The following is a 17,801-nucleotide window of genomic DNA, read 5'->3' as shown; positions in this document are numbered from 1 at the left end:
AATTCTTGAAGTGAAACGAAATAATGCACAAACAAATTTAACTAGTAAAAATGACGGAATGATGTGTCTCAACTTTAATTTAGTTTTGGGCTTTCAAAAGACTTGTACAATGAGTTGACACTTAGTCTAAAGAACAAACAACATCATAATAGCTATGTCTTCATTTTTTCTCTGAAAAAGGCAAGACAAAAAGAATGATACATATTTTTGATGCAAGGGCATATAGATCTGGATTTTTCTTCAACACCAGCTGCTAAATCTGACACCCCAATTTAAACACTAAGAGTTCTGAGTCAGAAACAAAAGGTACTAGAAGCTGAAACTTTCAAAGTAACAACAGATAATAGTAAATATATCGTGAAACAATATTTCTTGACAAAACTAATATCTCTCTGACAAAACTAATATATCTCTTGACAAATCATCGATGCAGTTATTTTACGCAACTTTAGATATTTATTTGACAAAGACTTTGTTATCCCCATAAGACCATGTATTTATCCCACCTAGTATTTGCTTTGTACTATCAAGCCAATGCTGTGACACTGACCCTATAAGTACATGTATTCATTCCCACAATCATACATGTCAGTCTCTGCCACATTAACTGTAATATGACTGGAAGAAGTGTTGCAAGATTACTGCAATATGACTGAAAGAAATTTTGCAAGATTACTGTTATATGATTGGAAGAGGCTTTGTAAGATTACTCTAACATGATTGGAAGTGGTTTGTAAGATTACTGTAACATGTTTAAGAGTGGTTTGTAAGATTAACATGATTAATGTAATATCATTGGAAGTGGTTTATAAGATTACTGTAATATCATTGGGAGTGGTTTATAAGATTGCTGTAATAAGATTGGGAGTGGTTTGTAAGATTACTGTAATATGATTGGATTGGTTTGTAAGATTACTGTTGTATTACTGGGAGTTTTCTGTAAAATTATTCTAACATGATTGGGAGTGATTCTGTAAGATTACTGTAATATATCTGGGAGTGGTTTGTAAGATTACTGTAATATCATTGGGAGTGGCTTGTATGATTATCTAACATAATTGAGGATGGTTTGTAAGATTACTGTAATATCACTGAAAGTGGCTTGTATGATTATCTAACATGATTGAGGGTGGTTTGTAAGATTACTGTAATATCATTGGGAGTGGCTTGTATGATTATCTAACATGATTGAGGGTGGTTTGTAAGATTACTGTAATATCATTGGGAGTGGCTTGTATGATTATCTAACATGATTGAGGGTGGTTTGTAAGATTACTGTAATATAATGACTGGAAGAGGTTTGTAAGATTATGTCGATGTATCTTATACTATTGGCATTTGAGGCACTGAACGGAGTTGGGTAAATGGGAAGAAATTCTTGAAATATTTTGTGTACATAGGTATTATGCTCCAACACGGCTGCAGACTTTATATGTCCCTGTATTTTCTATTTTAAAAAATAATTGGAAGAAAAAAAAGTGGAAATATGTGTACCTTTCCTTCCATGGGTTACTTGGAGCTAGCAAGTGCATAGATGAATTTAATGACACATACCTCCATCCACATCATGTAAGGCTGAGACTTAAAACCTTAAAATATAACAACAGGTAGTTGTATGCCAATCGAAATTTTGGCTTTGTTTCCCAGGAGGGATAAGAGGTTGAATGCAATGTCATATGTTCTCTTAAGGCTATATACTCTGAGGCTCAGACCAGTTCTCTCAAAAGACCATAATCTCAGGCCGACTAAACCAAGCTGGATTCGCTATTGATCTACATATATTTTAGAGATCATTTTTAGGATAACATCAACAAACATTTGAGCTCATAATGTGTGATGGATTTAATAAGGTGTGTAAATTGGATTCTAGATCGTGGGCGAAGATGCAATCTTCAGTCCAGTGTAAGCTAAATTGTAAACGTGTGCTAATTCTAAACTGTTTCCTATAAAAATGAAAGTGCATATAATATATTATACATGTATCCTTATCTAAACAAGACAGACCAGTAATGGTATTATTTACTGCCTAACACCAATTCATTCAATGGCAAATGATGATATGTCGCTCACTGATAAGGCTGGCCAGTCGATTCCCTAACCCTACTTCACTGTGACAGAACAGGCGTATAAATGAATTCAAAAATAGATCTAGCGACAACAAAGTTTAAATCTATTTCCTGAATAAACATTTACTTATTTAGGCTGATTTTCACACTCAGCTCTACTTATCGTTTGGCTATTGTGACCATACCCTTAAGGTTTGACACACAGGTAAAGTTGAGACGGCGAAATCGTTCGATACAGCATTGATCGTCAACTGCAAATGAACTTACCTAACTTTACAAGGAATGTCACATGCAATCCGCGACAAAAACACCATAAAATGAATCAGTGTGGCAACGAAAACTATTTTAGCAAGGTGTCAAAAAGTGACATTCCTTTCCGGGTGGGTTCGCCTCGCATGACCTGGTACGGTGGTGGTTTATATAGAGGCACTAACATCAACTTGTTTATTAGCGAACACACCTGCTAACTGAAGCGTCACAAACTTTCAGCCAATCAACAATCGCCTATGGGGAGCACTGCATTCCCGCCATGTGTTGCGTGACTTGGACGAAGTTACAGTGGGCTGACCAACGTTTTTCTGATGAATTTATACGCCATTACAATTGACAGCTGACTTTATGTCGTGAGCATTTTGATTGTGTCTTAAAGTTACTTCTTTCTCTCAGATACGTAGACAATTAGTTGGAAATTTAAAAAGTCGTGGTGATAGTGTAACAAATTAACAAAGGGAGCCGAAAAAAATAGTCACGAGACATTCTCGTACATTCTATTGGAGACTAACATGGGTGATTGGTAGTCCTTGATTTTAGGCTATCTGCTCACAGTAACAAAATCGCAAATCTTATGAACCATAGGAGATCTGCTTCTAGCAATTAAAGTGCTGCTTTGGGACAGGACCATTTATTTAATTTCAAGGGAAAGCTGGGAGAAGACCTGGAATGATTTTGAATACATTTACCCCCTCTCAAATTGCTTGAACAACATAGTCTTTGTCGTATTTAGATATTAAAAAGTCGTCATACTTGAAATACGTTTAGGTATTACAAAAACTATCATGGCTGGAAAGAAAATCCCATTCCACCCTCACCCATCCCGAAAATTGAATAGTCGGTCCCGAGAGAGAGGGATGCGTGTACTTGACCCCCCGTTTGTCTCTGATGTAAATTTGCCTGCAAAGAGTCATTGCGAACAATCACATGTAATAATAATAATAATACCAACACAACCATCAACATGTTTACTGCTCACTTTAGTGTATATAAAATTACCAATAGAACTGCGAGACTTTTAATTTCTAATTTCATCAAACAGGTCATTTTGTACGAGTAACAATTTGTTTTAACGTTCTTATAATCTTAGAATATTCATAATACTATGGTGAAAATAAGTCTGGTACGACTCTATGGTCTTAAACGACGTAACAGAGAAGAGCGGGGAAAACCCAACTTTTGTAAGACTCAACAAATAATTTATTACCCTAAAATACAATTTAAAACAAGAACTTAAGTATTGTGAATTAAGTCCCAAATATTCCTAAAATCACGAGTCCAAACGAATAGAGTTCTAACTGAATCCCAGTGGTATTCCAGTTAAATCGAAACACTGAACGTGTTGATTTAAATCTGGCCTCGAACGTGGTAGTGTGCCAATAGCCTGGATTGTGGCGATGTGCCGAGAGTAGTGAATGGGGCCACCCTAGCCTCAATGGGAATTAGCATTACAGAGACCCCTGGGCCACTCTAGCCTCAATGGAAAATTAACATGGAGAAAAATCGTGGGCCACTCTAGCCTCAAGGGGAATTTAACATGGGAAATAGTCTTGGGCTACTCTAGCCTCAAGGGGAATTGAACATGGAGAAAAAACCCTGGGCCACTCTAGCCTCAAGGGGAATTGAACATGGGATTTTTTTTTTATTATTTTTTTTTAAATTTAAATTTAAATTTAAATTTAAAAAAGGGGTAGGCAATTGAATAAAGTCATTCTCTTTTCGAGAAATATGGCTGGCCCTGAAAAGGGCCTTTGGGTTTATGTTAATGTATCCATTAACATAAAGGGCACCGCATTTGTCTTCTTCTTGTCCTTAGGCTGCGTTTCACTGTAGGACCGTAAATCAGGACTCTTTTGAGGCATCCTTGTCTTTCTACGTAGATCCTACGTATCCACAGACTGGTGTTTGTCCTGTGGACAACGGTCCACTTGGATCGGACATACATGGGTATGTCCGTCCGGAACATCATCGAAGACACAAGCGTAGAAGATTGCACATCGGTCCACATCTTGAAGCGACGAGAACAAGTGAATCAATGCACTGAACTGCGCTTATTTATAGGTAGAGGTAGGTTTGAAACGGATTGAGTTCATTCACCAATCCAAACACGTGTTACAAAATTCAGTCAGCCCGCATCCAATCCGAAGAGATTAGTCTGTGACGTCAGTTGGTCTATATAGATTCGCTAGCGCTTGTGTGCAGTCAATCTATGCGACAGTGATTCAACATGACGGAAATTCAGAAAACGATCCATTGGGGTGCACCAGCAGGGGAGACCGCGAAAGGGAACCCGGACTTACTTTCAGAAGAGGTACATTGGGATTTTGTGGATTTTCTTACCTCGCAAGAATTTGTTCCGGAACCTTCGTCTCATTCTTCATTACCGCAAGTGGAGAATTTTAGACAGAGACAGAAAGAAGAATTGGAGAAATTTATGCAACGACAAAAGGAAGCGGAACAAGCTTTTCTCCTACAGCAACAGCAACAGCAACAAGAAGAGGTAAGAAAAAAACAACAGCAACAACAGCAAGAAGAAGTAGCAGCAAAGAAACAAGAGGGTGAAAATCAAACGGCTACGGTACTGTTGGACATTTTAGCGGAGTTAAGAAGTCTGAAACAAATGTATCAGACTTCTTTATCACGACCGAAGAGAATACGACCTTCCCGAGCTAAACACGCCAACCCTGTGACTAAGCCTATCGTACCACCCTTAGTGATTTCAACCCAATCATCAGAAGTAGGCCTTGGCCGTGGCAAAGGCTTAAGGCAGTTAAAGCTGATTGGTTAAACTCACTCCTACACCATAAAGAAACAAGGCCCTTTTCAGGGCCACCCACATTTCTCGAAAAGAAATACAATTTCAATTTGCCAATAACTCAAAAATAAACCCCACCCATTTTACCCTTATAGTACGTGTCTGTGTATGAGTGCGTGAGTGTAGCTTCTTATTTTAAAATCAAAACTCAAAGACACTTACCTTATATCATTAATGTATTCTTTTCTCCATAGTTACAATCCAATTCACAATTCACAACAGAACACTTTAATTAAAAGTTCATTGACTTCTTCTTTCTCCTTGTTTAGTCTCTCTGTTTTTTGAATTTCTTCACCGTTTTTTCCTCATTTTCTTCCCTTCTTCTTTTCTTCTCCTGTTTCTTTGCCTCTTTTAAATATAATTGTCTTCTTTCTTCCTCTTCTTCCTCTGAAGAATCCCTCTCTTCTTCCGAAGAATCCCTCTCTTCTTCTGAAGAATCCTTCCTTTCTTCTGACTCCTCTTGTTTCTTTTTTGGGCAATCTGGAGACCAATGTCCTTTTTCTTTACAATAATAACAGGTATCTTGACTTTTGTCTTTTTTAGCCCCTGTTTTTTTTTCTTTTTTGACGGTCTGGACACTCTGAAGACCAATGCCCTTTCTTCTGACAGATATAGCAAGTATCCTGACTTTTATCTCGAAAGGAAGGAGAGTAGTCCGTAGGCAGGTCTGAAGAGAATTTTCTAATGACCCCTCGCAAAGCTCTGACGAAACGTTCCATCTGGATAGTCTCTTCCATCGTTGTGCTCGGTTTGAGAGTGAAATGAATAGTGAAAGGACAAGACACACACCCTTTTATATACGCTGGTTTGTCATGACTATAAATTAGTCTATGGTGTTTAAACTTGAGTCATTTGACGTTTTTCACTCAAGATGAAACGATCCTATTCATTCGAGAAGAAAGAAGAAGAAGAAGAAAGTAAGAGGCAGAAACGTGATCTATCGCCTCGTACCAGGGCTGAAATCTTGGCACAAATTCATGCCAGTGATTTTGAAGAGGACATGAGTGAACCAGAATCAGAACCCTCTAAACCAAGTTCACCACCCTTAGTCAACCCTGAAAAGTACTATTCCATTCGAGAGACGGAAAAGCGCTCCTCTAGAAAATTTAGAACCACGGCTTACACCTACACAGTGAAGTTTAAAGATTTCAAGGCCGACGTACCATTGGAGAAAGCAGAAGGGTTTATCACCGAGATGTGGGATTCTTTGCTCACCGCACTCAAGCGACAATGTCAACCCAAAGAAGACGATCGCTTGACACTATCCATAGATCACGACGGTTTGAAATCCCCTGTTTGGATCGAGTTTAGCAGACCCGCAGAACTAACCCCTTCCAAAGTCATGGACAAGATTCAACACGTACAACAATCTAATGACCAGTTTGACATCACCGATGGTAAAGCCACACTGAAAATGGCCCACGTCTCTCCTCTTCAAGGGACTGGACGCAAAAAGATGTTATTGGTGGACGACCTTCGCAATACCAAAACAAGTCTCGTCCGAATTAACAACCCTCAAGACCAGATGTGTTTAGCTCGAGCCATCGTGGTGGGACGAACCTATGCCAACAAGAACGACACGGTAGAATGGAAAAGAGCCTGGAAAACTATTCGACAATCGGACCGAGCCAAACAACGAAACGAAGCAGAACTCCTGTTGCAACAAGCTGGTCTGTCCAAAGACACACCCTGTGGCATTCCTGAGATGCAAAAATTGCAAGATGCCCTAGCTCCACGCTACACCTTGAAAGTGCACCCTCAAGAAATGCGCGGACCTCTGTTGTTTCGAGGCCAAGATTTTAAGGACGGAAAATACATTCATGTTTATTATCACGATGACCATTTCGATAACATTACCACTATCACCGGATTCCTGGGATACAGATATTACTGTGAGAAATGTGATTATGGTTATAACAATCGAGGGCAACACAAGCATTGTGGATGGAAATGCCCAGGATGTTTGGCCTCTCCACCCTGTCTGAGCGAAGAACCAGTGCCTTGTTCGACTTGTCTGCGCACGTTTGTCAGCCCTACCTGTTACCAACAACATTTGAAAACACAAGGTTCACAGAAGAAATGTGCTTGTCAACTCCTGAGATTGTGCCCTACGTGTAGACAAGGCATACGTACCAACAGTACCAAGGCACACGTATGTCGAGGAAAGAAAAAATGTCACATTTGTCACCACATCGTCGACTTGGAACACGAATGCTACGTGCAAAAATACCAACCCCCACCAGAGAAAGAGGACGGTCACAAGAAGAAAAGCAATTTCATCTTTTTCGATTTCGAATGCATGCAAGAGACCGGCATTCACATTCCTAATTTCTGCGTGGCTCATCGAGCGTGCGAGAAGCGCATTCAAGAACCTATCTTCAGTCATTGCCCTCACTGCAGCAAGATTCCTGGAGGGCGTGAAAAAATCTTTCGAGGACCGAACACGTTAGCCGATTTTGTCCAATGGGTCTTAGATCCCATCGACAAGACGTGGAGCCAAGAGGACATGGAACGTTACGGAGATTGTCATCGTCATGCCACAGTGATGGCTCACAATTTCTCCGGATACGATGGACAGTTTCTTCTCAGATACTATACGGAACAAGGCACCGAGCGTCCTAAAGTGACTTTGAACGGAGCCAAAATCATTTTCATGCAAGTGGGACAAGTGCAGTTTAAAGATTCGATGAGTTACTTGGCCATGCCTTTGAGTCGAATGCCTAAAACGTTTGGAATGACAGAAATGGCTAAAGGGTACTTTCCTCACTTTTTCAATACGGAAGCCAATCAACATGCCGTTCTACCCCATTTACCTGAGGCTCACTATTACGACCCCGACAACATGCGTACCGAACAACGAGAAGCTTTCTACGCTTGGTACCAAGCTCACGCCTCGGACCCTTTCGACTTTCAGGAAGAAATGCTAAAGTATTGTCGTTCCGACGTGGACATTTTACGGCGTTGCTGTGGAAAATTTCGAGAACTGTTCATGGAACACGGAGGGGTCGATCCTTTGAAAGAAGCTTGCACCATTGCCAAAGCATGTTCCTTAGTGTATCGACAACGATTCATGCCTGAAAACACTGTGGCTATCATCAGTCCTCAAACGACCCACTTTGTCGAACGTCAATACTCGGTCAAAACCCTACGTTGGTTACATTACTTGTGCGACAAGGAAGACAAGTGGATTCAGCATGCCCGCAACGGAGGGGGCGAAAAGACCATCGGAACGTATTCGGTCGATGGCTGGGACTTAGAAAACCCCAAGATCGTGTACGAGTTTAACGGTTGCTTATTTCACGGATGTCCCGTCTGTTACCCTGACCGTGGCACTAAAAATCAGTTTTTGCAACGAACCATGGAAGACTTGTACCAGGACACTTGTCAGCGGCGCCTAAAGTTAGAACAGGAAGGATACCAAGTGGTGGAAATGTGGGAACACGAGTACGATCACCGTATGAAAACCGATCCCGAGTTTAAACGCCTCGTGGAAGGTTACCAGTTCATGGACCCGCTGAACCCGAGGGATAGTTTGTACGGAGGAAGGACCAATGCCACCTGTTTGCTGTACCAAGCCGACGAAGAGAAAGGAGAAGAAATCAAATACTTGGACGTGTGTTCGCTGTATCCCTACGTGTGCAAATACTGTCGCTTTCCTGTAGGGCACCCGCAATTGTTAACGGAACACATCGACCTGAAAAACATTCGACAATACTAAGGCTTGATCAAGTGTAAAGTTTTGCCTCCCACGAACCTATACCATCCCGTCTTACCTCACCATTGTCAAGGCAAACTGATGTTTCCATTGTGCCGTACTTGTGCCGAAACGTGCAACCAAGATCAGCCTTGTCAGCACACCCAGGAAGAACGGACCTTGACGGGAACCTGGGTCAGCATTGAATTGTTCAAAGCTCTGGACATGGGATACCAACTGTTAGAAGTGTACGAAATTTGCCACTTTCCCAAGACACAACAGTACCACAAGGGTGACCCTACTCAGAAAGGCATTTTCGCCGACTACGTGGATGCCTTTTTGAAACTGAAACAAGACGCCAGCGGCTATCCTTCCTGGTGTCACACTCCCGAAGACCAAATAAAATTCAAAGAGAAATACTACGAACAAGAAGGCATCTCTTTAGACCACATCGAAAAAAACGAAGGCAGGCGATCGTTTGCCAAAGTGATGTTAAATTGCTTGTGGGGTAAAATGGCACAACGACCATGTTTACCCAAGACGGAATATTTGACAGAACCTTCCCGCTACTTCCAGATGATTCACGACAAAACCAAATACATGAAACACGTGGACGTCGTTCGAGAGGATTTGATCTTGGTCAATTACGAAGAAGATCTGGACTTTGTACAAGACGACCCTTTTGGAAATGTCATCATTGCGGCTTACGTGACAGCTCATGCTCGCTTAAAATTGTACGAAGCTTTAGAACTGTTAGAAGAACGCGTCCTGTACTTTGACACGGACAGTTGCATTTACATCCATCACCCGAGTCAACAGCACCCTGACATCGAAGGAGACCGTTTAGGAGCCTGGACAGACGAGCATCCCAACGACAAGATTCTAAGTTTCGTCAGTGGCGGTCCCAAAAATTACGGCTACGAATACCGGGACAAACAAGGAGAAGTGCACACGACGTGCAAAGTGAAAGGACTGACTCTGAATCATCGTACCAGTCGAGTGGTCAACTTTGGGGTATTGAAAGAAGCCTTGCAGTCTGGAGAGGACGAACACTTTAAAGTGACCACCTATCAACCCAACAAGATTGTACGTTTACCCACTCACCACATCGTCAGTCGACCCTTGGAAAAAGTCTATCAAATTGTATACCAGAAGCGAGTGCGACTTCCCAATCACTTTACGTTGCCGTACGGTCACGTCGGTATTGGTCTGTATATAAAAAGGAACCCTAGGCAAGATCGATAGTTCATTGTTCATTGAAGTAACTTACCATGTCGTTCACGAAGAAGAAACCAGATTGGTTAGGAGTCAAATGTTGGACATCACCGAGACCAGGGTTTTGAGGCTTGGACACAAGAGGTAGCCCAGTATGCACGAGAGTTATTCAAGGAAAAAAGTTACTTTTCAACCTGTGTTAGTGACGGTGCCAGAAGAACCCGTCACCCAGGACAGGACTGTCGTGGACAGGCCTGAAAGACCCTTTCGGGAGGACACTTGTGTGACCTTACCCCCTACTATAGAACTGGTTAGAACTTTACCCAAAACATATGGTTGTTGTACAGACACTTGTTTTTATTCCACGTTCATGGTTATCATGTGCCTTTTATTCTTGTACTTAAGCCTTTGGCTTTTATGTATTTTTGTCTTTCGTATTCATGTTTGAAAAAAAACATTCAATAAACGTGTTCTGAAAAAAAGTATATAAACTCTTGTCTTGTTTGTTTTCGTGTCACAAGTGACATTTCTCACACTATGGCTACCTCTGCTGTCTCTGCTCCCTCTTCCTCTACTGTCAAAGTCATCGACGAACACTTAGATCGTGCCAGTTGGGAGGCTTTGTATCTTCGCCATCCCTTTAACATGCTCATTGCTGGTCCTAGCGGTTCAGGCAAAACCGAATTCGTCAAACGTTTGATCGAACATAAACATCATTTGATCGATCGACCACCTCAACGAATCGTGTGGTTTTACAAAGAGTGGCAATCGGCGTACAGCCTCTTGCGAGAAAGTCAAGGCGATTCCATCGTGTTTGTGGAAGGCATTCCTAAAGAAGACGACGGCATCGTCTCTGACTCCCGTCTAACCCATTTGGTCATTTTTGACGACATGTTAGGAGAAGACGAAGAAGAAATTAAACTGTGGTTCACGCGCAAAGGGCATCACCCAAAATTTGTTTCAACAAAGTAAAGCCCATCGCACCATCACTCTCAATGCGCATTACGTGGTCTTGTTTAAAAGCCCTCGAGATAAATCGCAAGTGCAAGTCTTAGCCAAACAGTTAGGAACGCCTTGGCTGACTCAGGCGTACGACGATGCCACTCACACTCCACACGCCTATTTACTCGTCGATTTGAAACCTACGACCCCCGAGTATTTGCGATTTCGTACCCACTTGTTTCACCACTGGTGCCAAGACGGAGGGCCTGTCCTGTACACGTCTCCGTCCTCGACTTCATTTCACTCCACATAAAAAAATCTATAAAAACCTCAGACCCTTTTTCGTCTGTCTCACTCTCAGTGCGAACATGACGTCCCTTCAGTCGCATCTTCCCGTCAAATTGATTCGTGCCTTGTATGGCATCAGTCGAGAAAAAGATCCACAAACACGAGCTCGTGTCTTAGAAGCTAGTCTCAAAGAAGTCTTACGATGGCTCACGGTGACGGCACGTCAATTACTCCAAGGAATCATTCAGATTCCTCATCAAACCAAACGCTTTTTTGATCGAAACAAAGTCGCTTTGGTCCAACTGGCCGATCCCCGCATTGACACTCAAACCAAAAAACAAATCATTTTGAAACCTGGAGGGAGCGGTACTCTAGGAGGGGTCATCATTCGCTCACTCTTAAGATGGGATCCTAATGCCCCCAAAGTTATACCCAAAACAAAAGTCCAACGAAGCCCCAAGAAGAAAAAGACCAGGTCCCCAAGGAGAACTTCTCCAGTGGCAGGACCCTCCTCTTACCAGACACCACCCCGGAAAAAGAAAAGAAGCCCCCAGAAAAAGAAACAGAGAAAAAGTCCCCAGAAAAAGAAAAGTCCACAGAAAACTAGTCGCAAGAGAGGCACTTCGGCCAGGACGCAACCTTACACTCGCAAACCACGACCTGCCACGGCAGTGACTGCGTCTCCGGCAGCCTCACGTTTGTCCACTTCTCCGTTAATGACACCCAGAACTGAAGAGTACTTGGAGACGTTGATCACACCAAGAACTTCTCCGTTGATGACCCCCAAAAGAACTTCCCCAGTGGCAGGACCTTCCAATTTAGTGGCAGTGGCTGCTGCTCACAAAGTACCTTCTCCCAAAATCAAAGAAGACTCAAAGATGTCACCCTCCAGAAAAACCCAAGGAAAGAAAAGGAAAGGACTGCCACCACGTTTAGCCAAACATGGGGACATGTTATCTGTCCTGTCCAAAGCTTCTCCACCCCTACGTAAAAAACTCATTCAAACAGCCTCAAAAGAGGTCATCGATACCGTGTGCGAATGTTGTTTGAACGTTTTGAAAGGCACGATCCCTTTGTCCAAACACCAGAAATAATGCTTAGGTAAACATCGTCACGTTCTTCGCCAAATGGTTCAAAAGAAAATTCCCATTCGTCAAAAAAAGAAGATGTTAGTGCAACGTGGAGGTATTTTACCTCTCTTGTTAGGCCCCATACTGAAAGGAGTCTTGGGAACCATGTTGGGAGGACTGGTGGGAGCAAGATAAAAAGGCCTCGGAAGTTCCAAGATCTCAGAATTGACCCCTGACAACCCCATGGAAGGACGAAAACTAGCTTTAGTGCCTTACAAACGATGGATGGAATACCATCGGTGGCAAGAACAACACACCCCGCATTTACCTCCCAATCCCAATTTGAGCGAAATGTCCCAGTTACAACACGAAATGCAGTCCTTGATGGATCGCCAAGATTTGTCCGAAACAGAAAAATCGCAAAAGTACGGTCAACTCTTGCAACGACTGCAACTCTTTCACCAGAAAGCTTTAGACGAAACAGCTCTACCCACTCTGAAAGATTTTAAGACCTTGATGAAAAGTTCAGCACCATCACCAGTACCAGTACCAGTACCAGTGACCAAGACAGAAAAAGGAAAAGAAGAAGAAGAAGAAGGGTTTCAAACTCCACCAGAAAAAGTACGCAAGTTAACAACACCACCTACCTCCAGAATTGGATGGATTAAAAAGATGATGGCCACCCCTTCTTCATCACAAGCGATAAAGAAAGTGAAGACAGAAGTGAAGACAGAAGTGAAACAAGAACTGATATCCCCCGCTCAGACATCCTCCTCCTCCTCTTCAACACCTATTGCCGGTCGCACACGCAAAGCATTGCAATCCAAGAAAATACCCCAAGAGAAAAAGAGTAGCATCCTCCAAGAGTGGGTGCCTTATTAACACACCAACCAACACAAAAAAATGGAAAAAGTCTTAGCCAGCATTTACTACGATCCCTCCCATCCTGCAGGTTACGCAGGAGTTCAAAAATTGTATCGTGCTGCCAAAACGCGACTGAAAAGTCTCCGTTTACCTCAAGTGCAACGATGGTTACAATAACAAGCTACCTACACTTTACACAAACCCATTCGACGCAAGTTTGCCAGAAGTCGCACCCGAGTGGAAGGCATCGATCATCAATTGCAAGCCGATTTAGCCGATGTCTCTCATTTGGCCAGCTACAATCGTGGCTACAAATATTTGTTTTGTGTCATCGACGTCTTTTCCAAATTTGCCTGGGTCGTGCCCTTGACTTCCAAATCGAGCAGCGAGTTAGTGCGAGCCCTGCAACGAGTGTTGAAACAAAGTGGCCGCCATCCTCTTCGATGGCAAACGGACAAAGGTACCGAATTTCTGAACCAAGCTTTCCAAAAAGAATTAAAGAAACGTGACATTCATTTTTTTACCACCGAGAATCCCGAAACCAAAGCCAGCATCGTGGAACGTTTTCAACGCACTTTGAAAGAACGCATGTGGAAATATTTTACGCATCACCACACTCTGAAGTACATCGACATCTTACCGCACCTGGTGCAAGCGTACAACCAATCTTACCATCGAAGCATTGGACGTGCCCCGCAAGACGTGACTCCCGACAACGAAGTGTTGGTGTTTGAGCGCCTGTTTGGTACGTCCCCGACGAGGGCTGTCCCCAAGAAAAGTGGAGACTTGGCCGTAGGAGATTGGGTGCGCATTGGCAAAACCAAACGCACTTTCGACAAAGGTTACTTACCTAACTGGACGACCGAATTGTTTCGCGTCACTGGACGAGTGCATGGCCGTCATCCTGCCGTCTATAAATTGGAAGACATGAACGGAGAAGTGCTCAAAGGAACGTTTTATTTGCCCGAGTTACAACGTGTGACCAAAAAAGAAGACGACGTGTACGACATCGAAAGCATTCTCGAACGCAGAACCCGTAAAGTGGGCAAACGACGTGTCAAAGAAGTCAAAGTACGTTGGAAAGGATATCCACCCAGTTTTGATTCTTGGATCGACGCTTCGCAAGTCATCGACTATAAAAAGAAGTGACCATCATGCCCTTTCACACATCAGACGCAGCTACGTCGACCACTCCTCCTTCACCTAGTTCTTCTGTGCAAGATTTACAAAAACAACCCTTGTGGGTGTGGTGTGGAGAACGTGTGCCTAAAACGCAAATCGTCTTTTTCTGCCAAATCTTCGTGGTGTATTGTGTCATCGGGGCAGCCATTGCCAATTTGAGTTTGCAACAAGGAGACAAACAATTGTGGACCATTTTATTGAGCAGTTGCATCGGTTACCTGCTTCTCAATCCCTCCCTGAAATTCTCTTCCAACGGGAACCTTGTGTCTAGTGCCAGTGCCAGTCACCACTCCAATCACCACAATCAGAACCCCATTTTGGGCGGAGACACGCCTCTGACGTCCAGTAACCCCTCGGACAGCCACAGAACTCTGGAATTATGAGTCACCAAAACCAATTTTACTTAAACTTACCCAGTGACAGTTCCATGGAGGTGTTTCCCCACAACACGTTGTGCTGTTACACGGCCAAATTACCTCAGGCCATCCCCTTAGATCACGAAGCCCATTGGGAAGTGGCTTTAGTAGAAATGATTCACCCGACCCAAGTCCTCAATGTCCTTCCCAATCAAAATTTTTTTGATGTGGAAGTTCATGACGAACAATTGCAACAGTGGATGGATAGCAATGTCAAATATGACAAGAAAACCCGTACACAAAAGTACACCACCTATCACTTGTTCATTTCCCCAGGCTATTATTTTAGTGGTCAACATTTGGTCAGCACCATAGCCTCCAGGTTTAATGTCGTGTTTCTGAAAGTTTTGGAGCATGTTAACAAAAGTGTCACCATGGAGTACCACAAAACAGATCGTCGCTTATTGATGAAATTTGAACGGAGTAAAATCCTGTCCATTTTATTTTGTCCTGAATTGTATGACATGTTGGGCGGAGACATGAACCTGAGAATGAGCATAATGAAGAAAAGCGAATTACCCATTATTTACGACAACGAGTCTTTTAGCAAGTTATTTCGTGCCCCGGTAGAACTGAACCAAGGACTGAATTTGATGTTTGTGTACTCCGATGTGGTGGAGTATAACGTGGTGGGACACACCTCCGTACCGTTACTGCGTGTCATTCCTTTCAAAGTGGATTCTGCCACGAACACTGACGAGGAAGGTGGAAACACTTACCACGTCCACCGCGAATTTGTCCATCCTCACTATTTGCCGGTCAGCAAGTCGTATTTGGACACGATCAACATTACTATAAAAGGAGATTTGGGACAAAATATTCCATTCACCAAAGGAAAAGTTACGGTGAAACTCCATTTTCGAAAACGGTTCTCTCACGATTCGTAAGTCATGTATCCAGTGTACCGAGGGGTTGCTCGACAGCGAGGACACGGTTTAGGAGATATGTTAAAATCGGCCTTTCGTTCGGTGGCCCCGGTGTTGAAACCGATGGTGACACGCGGATTGCACGCATTGAAAGATGCGGCACTGACGCAAGGCAAAGAATTTCTCCAAAATGTCATCATCGACAAACAAAACCCTAAAGAAGCCTTCATGAGGGCAGGCAAAAATGTCTTGCTGCAAACGGGCAAAGACATTTTGGGTCACCGAGAAACACCTATAAATGCCCTGCACGCTACCGAGTCAGGCATTCAGCAAGGACAAGGCAGAAAGAGACGACGAAGAAAACACCCTTTCACCAGACTTCAAGCTAGAAAGGCCAAGAAAAGAAGAACCGTTCGAGACTTAGACGTTTTCGATTATTGAGAAAGAACCAAAAAAAAATGATGCACCGAGAGTCTTGCGCTTGTTCCAAGACGGAACTGGATCTGTTTGCCATGCCCCCCACGATGATGACCATGCAAGAACCCCAGTGGGTGGAATTTCATCCTGTCTCCTCATTGGCCGATTCCGCTGCCATCGTGTTTGAAATCAAAGGACAGCCCGAAGATTACATCGATCTGAATAGCAGTTACTTGTACCTGAAAGTCAAAATTCTAGATAAGACTGGAGGTGCTATAGACGATGAAGCAGTAGCTCCCGTCAACAATTTCATGCATTCCTTGTTCAGTGGAGTCGACTTGTACTTGAATAACAAACTGGTCAGTAGCAGCATGGATACTTACCCTTATCGTGCCTACCTGGAAAATCTCTTGACGTACGGAATAGATGCCAAGAACACTCATCTCAATGCCTGTGTGGTATGGGAAGCTGACGAACCTACCAAGTTTGAAATATTGGAAACTGATGAAAAGAAAGACAACAATGATGGATGTGTAGAACGAAGAAAGAGAATCACGGGAGTCGACACAAGTTTAGAACTGATGGATCGTTTGCATTTGGACATGTGGTTGCAAGAAAAGTATTTGCTGAACGGGGTGGATGTCCGCCTGAGACTGAATCGTAGCAGTGCCGCTTTCCATTTATTGGCTGATAGTTACGGTTACAAAACCAAAATCCTAGAAGCCAGACTCTACGTACGCCGTGTGGAAGTGTTACCTAAAGTGGGAAACGAGATCAATCAGACGTTGAGCAGAACGACTGCCAAGTATCCCATACGACGCGTGGAAGTGAAAACCTTCACCATTCCCAAGGGACAGCGATCCATGATCGAAGATCATCTGTTCCAAGGACAGTTACCCAAACGTTTGATCGTTGGTATCGTCGAGAATACAGCCTTCAACGGAGCTGCCGAAAAAAATCCTTTCTACTTTCAACACTTTGGCGTGTCCAAAATCGAAGTCAGTCGCGATGGCAAAACCTTGTGTACCCGACCTTTCGAACCTGACTTTACCAAGAAGAATTACTTGAGGTCGTACTTGTCCCTGTACGAAGCCACCGGCCAGTTAGGAACCAACACCAGTCACGGCATTACGTACGAAGATTATGCAGGAGGCTATGCTTTGTGGGCTTTCGATTTCACTCCAGACCAAGGCAGCGACGAGGGACATTTCCACCCTATAAAATCCGGCCAGATTCGTGTGGAAATTCAGTTTAAAGACCGAGACCCTGATGAAACGGTGAACGTCATCCTGTATGCAGAATTCGATAATACGATATAAATCAACAGTTTGAGAGAAGTCATTCTAGATTACTAGAAACCATGGAAGACTGTTATCCCTCTTTACCTAGTGGAGAAACTTTGGACATGAAATGTGAGGAGACCGTGGAAAAAGAAGAAGTGATCATGATGAAGTCAAGATGGCCAGAACAAGAAGCCCATTTAGTCTCCTGTTTTGCCAAACACTTGGTCGACAAAATGACGGAATTGATCAAGAAAAATTCCTATGGATGTCAAAACGATCATCCCAGTCAAATTCAACACGATAAATGCCTGATGTTGAGTCAAGAAGAAAAATTGGACGAGTATCTGGACGAAGCTTGGAGTCTTATCTCGAACAAAGACGTGTTGCATCAGTGGTATAAAGACTTGCGTAAA

The 17,801-nt window shown here is 43.0% G+C and overlaps 1 protein-coding gene across 1 annotated transcript in view; it reads right to left on the bottom strand.

Annotated features, from left to right (window-relative positions):
- Nucleotides 1-2,506, bottom strand: part of LOC149785949 (uncharacterized) — a 213,286-nt gene extending 210,780 nt beyond the window's left edge. The window contains exon 1 of the mRNA XM_089976201.1: nucleotides 2,334-2,506. The gene's annotated coding sequence lies outside the window, so the exon portion shown is untranslated. The remainder of the gene's footprint in view (nucleotides 1-2,333) is intronic.
- Between the last annotated feature and the right edge of the window lie 15,295 nt (nucleotides 2,507-17,801).

Source organism: Sinohyriopsis cumingii, chromosome 12 (genome assembly GCF_028554795.1).
Source record: "Sinohyriopsis cumingii isolate HCF-2022 chromosome 12, ASM2855479v2, whole genome shotgun sequence".
Classification (NCBI taxonomy): domain Eukaryota; kingdom Metazoa; phylum Mollusca; class Bivalvia; order Unionida; family Unionidae; genus Sinohyriopsis; species Sinohyriopsis cumingii.
This window is presented reverse-complemented; position numbering and strand designations above follow the sequence as displayed.